Genomic DNA, 12,994 nt, shown 5'->3' on the forward strand with positions numbered 1-12,994 from the left:
ACTCACACGACAGCGTAACACACCACTTACAGGACAACACTGGCACACCACATCTGGAAACATCAGCACACCCACACCCCACGCACCAAGGCAACCTTGCTGGAAGCAGCAGCATACACCCACACACAGCAGCATAACTCTACACACCAACATGAACAAAACCAGGGAGGGCGATCGAGCCGACTCTCTTTTCCATCGAAATCGTCAACAGGGAAGTCGCATTTGAAGTTTCGCCTTTTTTCCACGGTCGCACATCCCGATTATAACCTTTTATTCCTCAAGTGACGTTATAAGTTCTTTTTTGGTTTGTTGATAAGATATCAACATATTTATAAATAAATTTCAGTTTTTACAAATACGTGAGTGTTTAGTGGAACGAAAAAGTGGAAAAGGTGAGAACAAAGTTACAAAAATAACTATGGTCCTTCAAGCCTAAAAGAAAGGCACTATCGATTTATAAAAAACAAAAAAAAAAGGAAAAATACATTTGTGACCAAAGTGCAGTGAAACAGTGACAAAACCAATAAATTACATAAAGAGACGTGTATATAAAGTGATAAAAGGGCAGTGAAACAAAAAAAAAAAAGTACCGGAAAATAAAAACCGGCGGGAAGTGTATAAACGAAAGTGCATTTATAAAAAATACATATATTTACATATGTACATATAACAAGTGCAGTTATTGAAAGTAACTGAATTATGGATATACATATGTACCGGTGAAAAGTTTCGTGCGTTTGGTCGGCAACAAAAGTCTGTTAACTTTGTGAAGAAAAAAAAAAAAACCCGGTTTTATAAAATTTTATTTTCTTTGGAAACACACATACATATTTAATATATACTTAAAAAAGCACACAAATAAAGTGAAGAAAAAAAATAATAAAATAAAAGCGGGCGCGAAGTCAAACAAAATAAACCATATAAGCGGGCGCGAGCTAAAATAAAAACTAACATCCAAACAAATAGGCACGGAGATTACACCAATTACTACAGCAAAACCTGGAACAAAGAGGAAAGGACTCTACAACCCAGATAGGCAAAATAAACATACAAAACCCCCTAAAGCCCCTGGAGGAATGCCAAGTGAGTTGTATCGTTTCCATTATTCATTATTGTATATACATATGTATGTAGTATGTTGATGTACGATTTATATCAGCATGTACAGTAATATATAATGTATATTAATATATACATAATAAATCAATGCCTATAAGCTTACCATTGTGTTTAAAAAGCACTGTGTTTTAAAAAACACATCAATTTCCCAAATACAAAAAAAATTTTCAAGCATTTACTTGCGAAAAATTTCCGACAGACCCCTTAGGCTTAACAAAGCAATAAGCAGGTCTGCATAAAAAAAAAGGTAAGCAAAGGCAAAATAACAACCTAAATACAATAAAAGAAATTAAAGAAGAGAAAAGAGACAGATTTGAGTATACTTACATACTTACATACATATATACATATATACTTCATACGTATGTTCATATTTATTATATGCATATTACATATACTTAATTCCTAAGTGCAAATTAACAAAGCGAAAACGAAAGCAAAAAATACCGGCATTTTACCAATTCTCTTAATTCATACCGCGGAAATAATACGTATATACATATACATACATACATACAGTATCTAATGCACTTAGGTCGGCATACCCTAAATACATAGGGAACAATCGTGCGAAAAAGTAATCGTAACATTTCGCAAATTAAAACATTACGATAAACGGAATTTTAATTTAGCCAAAAACAAAAATATAGAACGGTTTAATAAAAAAAAAAAAAAAATAATAATAATAATTTATATATATATACTCATATATGTATACTGGTTGAGCAACAACTAAATTATTTTCAAAGTCCACTTCGGCATCTATTCGGCAATACACCTGGCAGTAAGCAAGCAGGATTGCACACAGAAAATCAAAGCACAAACAAATCGTGCATACCTTTGTATAAAGTGATCTCTTCACGAGCGCTCATTCGTACATTAAGCCAATATATATATAAACTGAACTATAGGTATACCTAGGAGTTCCGGACACAAAAAAAAAATAAATAATTGCGGTTATTAATAAACTTTTGTAATTATTACAAATAATAAAATACAATACAAATACTTATTTGATAACTCAAATTAAAAATCGGTCTTAATTATACAAAAAAATTTTTATTCACGCACCTTTGTTTATTGTATTTGAATTAAAAACTCGTATTTACGTAAAAGAGTTTCGGCTGCAGTTATAATTTACAAAGTATCGCTTATTTTATTATTTATACATTAAAAAAATTAACTTTTTTAATTTTCTATTTTTTCTAAATGAGCACAGATTCAAAAGAATCTAAATCTTCCCAACTATTAAAAGTACCTAAAATGATTTCGGACGAGAAAAGTCCATGTGCACCTGCTACACGCTCCAAGCTAGGTGCAACAAAACAAAAAAGGGGTAGAGACATTTCTTACACAAAATTCATTTCGGAAAGTGATAGTTTAATAAGATACTGCACTAGATTCTTATCTTCGCCGATTCAGGACAATTCTGAATCGGTATTAGAAATCAAAAAAGACAATCTTGACAATTTTTGGTCACGTCTCCAAGCTTCATATAACGCCATAGTAGAATCTGACGACTCAGATCTACCAGAAAATTTGAAGTCCTCGGCTTACGCCAAATATGAGAACTGCTTAGACCAGTTCGAAGAAACTAAAGCAATGATTTCCGATCAACTAAAGCTAATAAAAGCAATTGCACCTACTCCATATCCGCGAGTAGAGCTGCCACAAGTACAAAGTCAAGAGGCAAGTTCAGGCATCCATCTCAAGGTGCCCACATGTGATACAGAAATATTTCATGGTGGTTATGAACAATGGCCGTCCTTCCGGGACATGTTTACAGCCGTTTACATAAACCACCCAAAATTAACAAACGCACAAAAATTGTATCACCTCCGATACAAAACAAAAGGTCAAGCAGGCGTCATAGTCAAACAGTTCGCACTAAATGACGATAATTTCAATCTGGCTTGGGAAGCTCTTAAATCAAGATTCGAAAACGAAAGAATATTGGTCGATAAACAAATATCGATATTAATGAACTTGCCAAAAATTCAAAGGGAAACTAGTGAAGAATTTATCAAACTTCAATCCACTGTTTCAAATTGTTTGTCGGTTTTATCGACACAAAATATTCCCAATACTGGTAAACATATGCACTGCCGCATTACCAGAAAAATCATTACTTCTATGGGAACAATCGCTCTCATCACGAAGAAAATGCCCCACGTGGCAACAAATGAAAGATTTCCTAACTACCCAATATGAAATCGCAGAAAGGGTAGATAAAAAAATGGTCAGAACGAAACCCGTTCAACATGACCTAAATAGAAGCTTCCACAGACCCCAAGCCAGTACCAACAACAATTTAAATAGAAGCTTCTTCAAAAATCCAACGTTCACATCCGAACAGTACAAGCAAACGTCATGCGAACTATGTACAGGGGGGCATAAGCTCAAATCTTGCGAGAGATTCAAAAAGATGAATATTTTCGATCGAAACAATTTTATAAAAACGAAAAGACTTTGTACAAACTGCTTGTCACATGCGCATACACTTAAAGAGTGCGAAAGCAAATATAATTACGTTTATTGTCATAAACGACATCATTCTATGCTTCATTATAACAATTTTTCTAGATCACCCCCAAACAGCGCAACTATGAAAAGAGCCACGGGTTTAGTTGCAACAGCAAATCCCGAAGTGCTATATCCCGAAAATTTGCCAAGAAGCACCATGCTGCTCAAAGGCAATAAAACCCCACACGCTACACAGCGAAATTCAAAGTAGAATACTACTACCCACAGCAGTCGTCTCCATCGAACACCGAGGAGAGCTGTTTAAACTTAGAGCCTTAATAGACCAAGGATCACAACGATCATTCATAGCGTCTAGGGCTCAAAATAGGCTACAACTGCCAACAAAACAGGCCAATTTTGAAATCACGGGAATGGGCGGAAGAGTAGTCCAAAACTCAAATAAAATCTGCCCCATTACCCTAATTTCCCCCCAAGCGGATAAGCACATACAAGCAGAAGCTATAGTCTTACCGCAACGAACAAATATGCTTCCAAGCTATCACATAAATAGCAAGCATTGGCAAAAGGTTTCACACCTAAAGCTAGCAGATCCCAACTGCAACACTCCCGCTCAAATAGACCTTCTATTAGGCAGCGATCTCATACCACAGATAATACTCGAAGGTATTGAGAAAATTTCAAATACATTTCTGGCACAAAACACTATTTTTGGGTGGATCCTAAGTGGACTAGTTTCGGAACCAGTTACCACCATGACCACTCAAGTTGAGGAAATCTCAAACGAATACCTCAATGCACAATTGAAAAAATTTTGGGAGTTAGAAGAACTCCCTCCCATATCAATCACAACCCCTGAAGATCAGTATTGTGAAGACTTTTACAAAGCCACAACTACTAGATCAGATAATGGTCGGTACGTCGTACGACTACCACTAAAACAACAATTTCCCAACACCATCGCCTTAGGTCACTCTCGCACCTCTGCAATACAGCAGTTTCAAAGTATGGAAAAAAACCTACTTAAAAAAGGCGAACTCAAACCAGTATATGATGGTGTGTTGGAAGAATATCTCCATTTAGACCACATGGAGGAAGTAAGTCCATGCGAAAAAATCATAAATGGCAAATATTACTCATTTTACTTGCCTCATTACGCAGTAGTAAAGCCAGACAAAAAACAACTAAAGTAAGAGTTGTTTTTAATGCATCAAGATCTACTAGCTCGGGGAACTCTCTAAATGATATCCTATTTACGGGACCCACGCTCCAACCAGATTTAATGCTACTCATTTTAAATTGGCGTATATTCAAATACGTATATAACGGAGACGTCGAAAAAATGTATAGACAAATAGTCGTACATAAAGACGATCAAGATTTTCAGCGAATTATTTTCCGAAAATCTTCCAATAGTCCACTACGCGACTATAAACTTAAAACAGTTACCTTTGGCGTCAACTGTGCTCCATATTTAGCCATTCGAACACTCCACGAATTGGCAGAAAACACCAAGTCAGAATTTCCTCTGGCAACCCAGGTGTTAAAAACACAAACGTATGTAGACGATATCTTGTCTGGAACTCACAGTCTTCCACAAGCATACGAGTCACTATGATAAGTGATACAAGCCCTAAATACCGCAGGGTTTCCGTTGAAAAAGATAACGGCGAACCACCATAATATTTTAAAAAATATACCACATGAAAATTTGTTAGATACTAATTTCCTTGAATTCGAAAAGGAAAGTACAACAAAAACTATGGGGATCCAATGTAATGTGATATCTGACCAGTTTTTGTACACTACAGAGTCAATATCTGCATTATCCGCCATAACGAAGCGACCAATTCTATCATCTGTGGCAAAACTTTACAACCCCGCAGGATGGCTTTCGCCAGTTATGATACAAGCCAAAATTCTAATACAAGAATAATGGTTAGATGGAACCGACTGGGACGAACAAGTAAAACCACTTCGGTTAGAAAAGTGGTCCCAGTTTGCGATCAATCTAAATGATATCTCACAGATACAAATCCCATGTTGGGTAAATTATGCCCCAGAGCACAAAGTCGAACTACACGGCTTCTGTGACGCTTCTGAAAAGGCATATTGCGCAACTATATATGTTCGCACACAAAGCGACATTGCGACCACAAGCCACTTACTAGTAGCAAAAGCAAAAGTAGCTCCGTTAAAAACAATAAGTCTGCCACGACTTGAACTGTGTGGAGCGCTACTACTAGCCAAACTAGTATCCATGGTGCGAATGCATTTAAACATGGCAAAATACAAACTATATCTGTGGTCCGATTCTGAAATCGTACTCGCCTGGTTAGAAAAACCACCACATGCATGGAAGACGTATATTTCAAACCGAACGTCTCAAATACTTGATCTAGTAGGATTAGCCACTTGGCGACATGTAGCCAGTGCTGACAATCCTGCTGATCTAGGTACAAGAGGGTGCAAACCCCTGCACCTTGTCACCACCACCCTCTGGTGGAATGGCCCCCGATGGTTAACCGAATCTTCTGATTCTTGGCCACAATCGCCCATGCGCAATATAATTGCCCCAGAAAGTCGAAAAATCGACTCCTTCCACGCAACATTGCAGGATAATGACATCCTGGAGCGATTTTCCTCATATCCCCGAGCACTCAGGGTTATCGCTTACATGCTCAAGTTCATAGAGCGACTCAAAATTAAACTTAAGGGAGTAACTTCATTACACTCCCAATGCGATACAGTGACGCACCTAGACTTACAAAAAGCAAAGGTCGCTCTTATCGCATTTACGCAAGCGCGCTACTTCAGCCGAGAAATATCATTACTAAGAGAATCGAAGCCGATAGATAAAAAGAGCTCACTCTTAGTCTTAAATCCATTCATTGACACGAAAGGAGTACTCCGTGCGAATGGTCGGCTTGCCAATTCAAGCCTAACGTATAACGAACGTCATCCCATAGTTATCCCAGAGAAATCACAACTTGCCACCTTGTACCTTAACTATGTCCACGTGCTATTGCTACACGCAGAACATCGCCTCATGCAACAAATAGTCCGTCAAGAGGTTTATATTCCAAGACTCAAGCCCAAAATAAAGAAATGCATTTTCATGTGCAAGATCTGCACTATGCATAAGCAGAAGATGCGAACGCAGATTATGGCAGTACTTCCACCGGAACGCTGTAACTTCGCTCTGCCTTTCACCATTACAGGTGTCGACTTTGCTGGGTCTTTTCAGATAAAGGCATCCATGTTAAGGTCTCCCACCCTCATGAAAGGCTATGTGGCTGTCTTTGTCTGTTTCACGACAGCTGGAAACTACAAATTTAATTATGAAGAATTTACAACATTATTAATTCGCATTGAAGCCGTTCTCAATTCACGGCCACTTACGACACTCTCGCAAGATCCCTCAGATCTCACAGCCCTAACTCCAGGGCACTTTCTAAAAGGAGCACCCATTCTGGCCATACCTGAGCCAGGCGTGGAGTCGCTGTCCTTACATAATAGATTGGAAAGAATTAAAATTCTCCATCATGATTTCAGCCGCCGATGGAAGGAGGAGTATATAAAGGACCTTCATAAAAGGTACCGCTGGAAAACTCCCGAAAAGGCGCCAAAGCATGGAGATTTTGTCCTAATCCATGACGATTGTCTCCCCCCTACAGAATGGCGGCTTGGTTGCATAGAGAAGCTACATCATGGTTCCGACGGTCATATACGAGTAGTTGACCTCCGTACTCGAACCGGTACGCTAACCAGGCCGCTCGTTAAACTATGCTTCCTACCAATCGCAGACAACAGCGAAAACGCAAGTAATAAAACATCCGTACAATAATATTATATACACGCAGAAAACAAAATATCCGTCTAATAACCTAAAACCGAAAAAAAACCGCAAATATAATAAATCACCACAATATATACTAATTCAATAATGGGTGGACTAAAACGTCCCCCACCAACCAAATAAAGTTGGTTACATTTTAAAGGATCCATTATCTATATCACTGAGTCATAACTAAACTCGCTCTTTTTTCCATACAGGTAGGTATGGACGCTGAAATGCCAGTTACACCCACGCCAACCATGCGTTCGGCTGTCACTGTGCCGCGCCCTGCGACTACCCCCGTAGCAGCGCCACGAACAACACCAGCAACAACTGCACCGACAGCTCCACGACTTGCCACGCGCCCAATGCCTACTTTAGTTTCAGAGCCGCCTCGCCTCCGCTGCCCACTCTGTTGCCGTTCGCAGCAGCTGCAGCACTGCCCCATTTTTAAGGGTATGACACCCAATCAACGTCAGCAGGTGGCCCAAGCACATGGGCATTGTTTGAATTGTTTGGCCCAGACGCACGACACGCAGGAATGCGTGTCCGATATCGTGTGCCAACACTGCGACAGGCCGCATCATACCTTGCTGCATCGAAACCCAAGACGCCCTGGCGCACGGCCCTCAGTACCCCGCAGCCATGATGCAGGCCGTCGTCCACAGCCAAGCCATGCAGCAAGACCCCGTCAACGACAAGCACTCGCCGCACCCCGTACTTGGCGTCAGCTCAATAGCACCTCAACACGACACCAACCCTTAAGGCCGCATCCTCGTCGCAGGACAGGCCTCAGCAACGTCGTGGCAACGTTGCAACAACTCCAGCGACTGCTAGGCTGAACATTCGCCTAGGGGGGCCGGGATGGCTAAATGAGTTCAGCTTCCCGCCCTAATGCAGTCAACAACACCGCACAACACACTACTCATACGACAACACAACACACCACTCATGCGACAACACAACACACCACTCACACATCAGCAGAAACATCAGCACACCCACACCCCACGCACCAAGGCAACCTTGCTGGAAGCAGCAGCATACACCCACACACAGCAGCATAACTCTACACACCAACATGAACAAAACCAGGGAGGGCGATCGAGCCGACTCTCTTTTCCATCGAAATCGTCAACAGGGAAGTCGCATTTGAAGTTTCGCCTTTTTTCCACGGTCGCACATCCCGATTATAACCTTTTATTCCTCAAGTGACGTTATAAGTTCTTTTTTGGTTTGTTGATAAGATATCAACATATTTATAAATAAATTTCAGTTTTTACAAATACGTGAGTGTTTAGTGGAACGAAAAAGTGGAAAAGGTGAGAACAAAGGTACAAAAATAACTACATAACTCAAAACAAATCTTTTTTTCTTGAAAGTAATTTTTAACAGCATCGATACTACAACGCTACCGAATTTGTCTGTGTCCGTTATTTTTATTAGGCCTAATTTTTGACTAATCTATATTAAATGAATTAATTTTGAAATTTCATTTCTTCTTTCAAGCATTAAATGTAATAACTTTAGGCTTTTATTGGGCTTAACATATTTATAAGCTTTTTTTTAATAATGCATGTAGTTTTCAAACGTAAAAGCATAAAAATTATCTAGAGGACCATATTGCTTAGTGTAGTCAGTTAAATGGAGTAAACCATGTATAGGTATTGTAACTCCCTAAATGGTCTCCGTATATATTTCCAAACAAATCAATGAATTCTTCCAAGATTTGTTTGGCAACTTTGGCTTCAGTCCTATATGACTTCTTGCATGATAGTAGTCTTATAACTGCATGCAATAAGAGAAAATGGTAGTAATGGTCACTTCCAACGCAATCTTTTACAACAAATATACCTATGTAAAGGGTGTTTTTTTTTAGATGTATAGAACTTTAAATTGCAATAAAACAACGATGGATTATTCGATTGACATGGATTTTCTTTATCCGAAAGATAATCTTGTGGCTATACATTTTAAATATGATTTCTGACATATGACCGCCACAGCTGGCTCGGATGTAGTCCAATCTAGACGTCCAATTTTCGATGACACCACACAAAGTAGTCTAGCGGTGTTAAATCACAAGATGTTAGAGGCCAATTCACAGGTCCAAAACGTGAAATGTGAGACATGTTGCGCCGTCTTGTTGGAACAACAGCTCTTGGACATCATGGATGTTCAATTCAGGAATGAAAAAGTTAGTAATCATGGCTTTATACCGATCACCATTGACTGTAACGTTCTGGCCATCATCGTTTTTGAAAAAGTACGGACCAATGATTCCACCAGCCCATAAAGCGCACCGAATAGTCAGTTTTTCTGGATGTAACGATGTTTCGACATACACTTGAGGATTAGCTTCACTCCAAATGCGGCAGTTTTGTTTGTTGACGTAGCCATTCAACCAGAAGTGCGCTTTATCGCACTTAGTAGTACACTTGAACGTAGTGCGCGATACTTATTCCGTACAGCACCATTATTTTCGAAATAAAATTTTACTATTTGCAAGCGTTGTTCAGGCGTGAGCAGAGAACGTTAACATAGAGAAGGTTCATGGTGTGCCGATTGTCAAAATGTTCCTCTTGACGGAGGGTTACTCGCCAACTTAAGAGGATCTCACCTCAAACAAATTATAAGCGGATTTCACCAGAATTTTACCCCTGCGGAGCGCAAAATAGCAGAATTGAGCATTTTGAATGTTAAATGAGAAAAATAATGCTAAATTCAATGTTAAGAAATGTACGCTTTCAAATTCGTATATTTACAATGCGCAAACGACTTTGCATATAATTTTAAGATATTCTGCATATACAGGGCGGCTCACGAATCGTGCTACAAAAATTAACCGTAATAAGTTTCTTTTTATCAATCTTTTTTATATTGTATAAAAAATTTTCATTTTATTTTATACAATTAATTATTCCTCCATGCTCAGCCAAGCATATTGGACACCTAATTAGAAAATTAATGCGGGCTGGAGGGTTCAAGTCGGGATTGCCTCAAATATCTATTTAATGGACTGCTTCAGTTCAGTCAGATTTCTGGGTTTGATTTTGTACTCCTCTTGCTTGACATAACCCCATAAGAAAAGACCAAGCGGTCGCAAATATTCTTATACATATATATGTAAGTATATGTATAATTATGTGTGCATATAAACAAATATGAAAGCACCCATTATAATTGTTAATTTGTCTATATGCAACGTATGAATGTAAATATGTACACTCATTGTTTCATGGGAAATCAGAAGCATACACACTTTTACAAACATACATCGCATATGGCAAGTGCAAAATCAACCCTTATTTATATACAACGTGGCATGCGTAAATTGAAACAAAGTCAACAAGTCATGTGCATATATACGGGCAGATGTGTGTACAAAAAATTCGAATATTTACATACGCACGTTCTTTGACAAATACAGTCAATTCCGGTTAAGTGCCTAAACCAAAGATGCAGATTTTTTGTGCTTTGAAACATAAGTGATAGTGGTACTTAAGCGAGTGGTACCAAAAAAATAATTTCTATGTATTTAAAAAAAAATTACTCTTATCCTTAAAAAATTAAGAAAAAAAAAACGTGAGTTGCAGCAAGACACAGGCAGATAAGAGGGATAGGAGGAGTGAAACCTAACCGGGGTTCACTGTATACATAAATCACAGGAATATTGAATATTTTCTTTAAAAAGTTTCTTGAATTGTAAATCGACAAATATACTATGTTGTCACTTTTCCCTTCTAGAGGGAATATCAGAAATTTATTCAATTTATGATTTTTAGCTTTTGCCATCGTCGTGAAAAGACGCTTGTAGGCAAAAGCAAGCTCGGGGGGATGTAAGGCTATCTGTTTTTGTGAATGAAGCGAGGTTGCTTGTTAAAAGTACGCCTGCGTTCATGAATGAAAATGTTGTTGTTGTGTAATTTACTATAAATTTGGGCTTCGCCTTTTTGGCTGACATATTGACTTGTGACGATTGTTGTTTTTGTAGAACAATGTTTGTAGTTTTTGCGGGTGACATATTTACATGTGTACGCACACACATATGTAGGTTGGTTTGTGTATACATTATTTGTTCGGCAATTTTATGTAGATATATGCGTGTACATATAGATCAATGCGCGCACATATAGTGTATTGATAAGTGATAAAATCATGATTTGACTTTCTGAATGCGTACATTCAAATACATGCTTTCTTACATACATATGACTATATAAGATTAATATGATAAAAGATGTACATACATACATATATTGTAATAAATTTAATCTCTATTATTATAATATTAAATATTTACTAGGAATGTATATTAGGTAAAAACTAAATAAAATTATTAAATGCCCAAATCGACTATAAATATTATTTCGAAATTTCATAATTTAAAAGATCTTATCAGTTTTGCATGCATTCAGAAAAGTTCGCAAAATGATATTCATATCAATAAATATGATTGCATATAAAAGTATAAAAATATAAGCCAAAAGGCTAACATGCAGCTGTAATATCAAAGCAAGTCTCTGAGCATAATTTTCATACAATGCTCAGCTCTGCTTACGCGCCACTGTTAAAATTTCTCCTTCCGAGCCAGATGTGGTGAAATCCACTATTAAAATCTTGTTAGGTTTTGACAATTCACACGCTGGTCCACAATTGAACCTTCTCTATAATATACGTTCTCTGGCGTGAGTCTATTCATGGATAAAATGATCCGAAACCAGAGAACGTATATCATAGAAAAGGTTCATGGTGTGCCGTTCCTCTTGACGGAGGGTTACTCGCCAACATTAGAGCATTTCACCACAAACAAATTATAAGCAGAATTTTACCCCTGCGGAGCGCAAAATAGCAGAATTGAGCATTTTGAATATTAAATGAGAAAAATAATGCTAAATTCAATGTTTAAAACCGTAATAAGTTTCTTTTTAATCAATGCATTACATTAATTTTTTTGTATTGTATAGAAAATCTTATTTTATTTTATACAATTAATTATTCCTCCATGCTCAGCCACGCATATGCGACACCTAATTAGACAATTAATGCAGGCTGGAGGGTTCAAGTCGGGATTGCCTCAAATATCTATTTAATGGACTGCTTCAGTTCAGTCAGATTTCTGGGTTTGATTTTGTTCACCTCTTGCTCAACATAACCCGATAAGAAAAGACCAAGCGGTCGCAAATATTCTTATACATATACCTATGTATGTAGAATTATGTGTGCATGTAAACAAATATGAAAGTACCCATTATAATTGTTAATTTGTCTATATGCAGCGTATGTATGTAAATATGTATGTACACTCATTGTTTCATGGGAAATCAGAACCATACACACTCTTACAAACATACAGCGCATGCGTGCAAGTGCAAAATCAACCCCTATTCATATACAACGTGGCATTCCTAAATGGAAACAAAGTCAATAAGTCATGTGCATATATACGGGCAAATGTGTGTACAAAAAATTCTAATATTTACATACTTAGGTACATTCTTTGACAAATACAGTCAATCCCAGTTGCAGATTTTTGGTACTTTGTAGTACATAAGC

The 12,994-nt window shown here is 37.8% G+C and overlaps 1 pseudogene; it reads left to right on the plus strand.

Moving 5' to 3' along the window:
• Positions 1 to 7,662: 7,662 nt before the first annotated feature.
• Positions 7,663 to 8,766, plus strand: LOC138856170 (uncharacterized; annotated as a pseudogene).
• Positions 8,767 to 12,994: the final 4,228 nt, after the last annotated feature.

This window comes from Bactrocera oleae, chromosome 3 (genome assembly GCF_042242935.1).
Source record: "Bactrocera oleae isolate idBacOlea1 chromosome 3, idBacOlea1, whole genome shotgun sequence".
Taxonomy (NCBI): Eukaryota; Metazoa; Arthropoda; class Insecta; order Diptera; family Tephritidae; genus Bactrocera; species Bactrocera oleae.